Raw genomic sequence first — 314 nt, 5'->3', positions numbered from 1 at the left:
AATGCCTTCAACATCCTGCATGTGAGCTGATTTTTGCACATTTCTTACTCCTGGACAGCGTGTTTATTTAGCAGAAGCATCTGTAATATTCCTTCACGTCTGCATGCGATGAAAATGTAATGTTAGCCTGAATGACAAAATACCCCAGTTAGATCAAGTGTTATTAAGACTTCTGTGTCTGTTATGTGTCTTTTCTTCTTTGAAGTCTTTAGTCTCCACTGTCTATTGTTTTAATTAACATTTCTCTTCTCTTCTACTTCTTCAAAGAAGCAGCTTAATTTAAAGCAAGCCGTTCCTTTTGTTTAACTTTCTGC

This window comes from Sinocyclocheilus grahami, unplaced genomic scaffold (assembly GCF_001515645.1).
Source record: "Sinocyclocheilus grahami isolate Dianchi unplaced genomic scaffold, SAMN03320097.WGS_v1.1 scaffold8548.1, whole genome shotgun sequence".
NCBI lineage: Eukaryota > Metazoa > Chordata > Actinopteri > Cypriniformes > Cyprinidae > Sinocyclocheilus > Sinocyclocheilus grahami.
Note: the sequence above shows the minus strand (reverse complement) of the source record.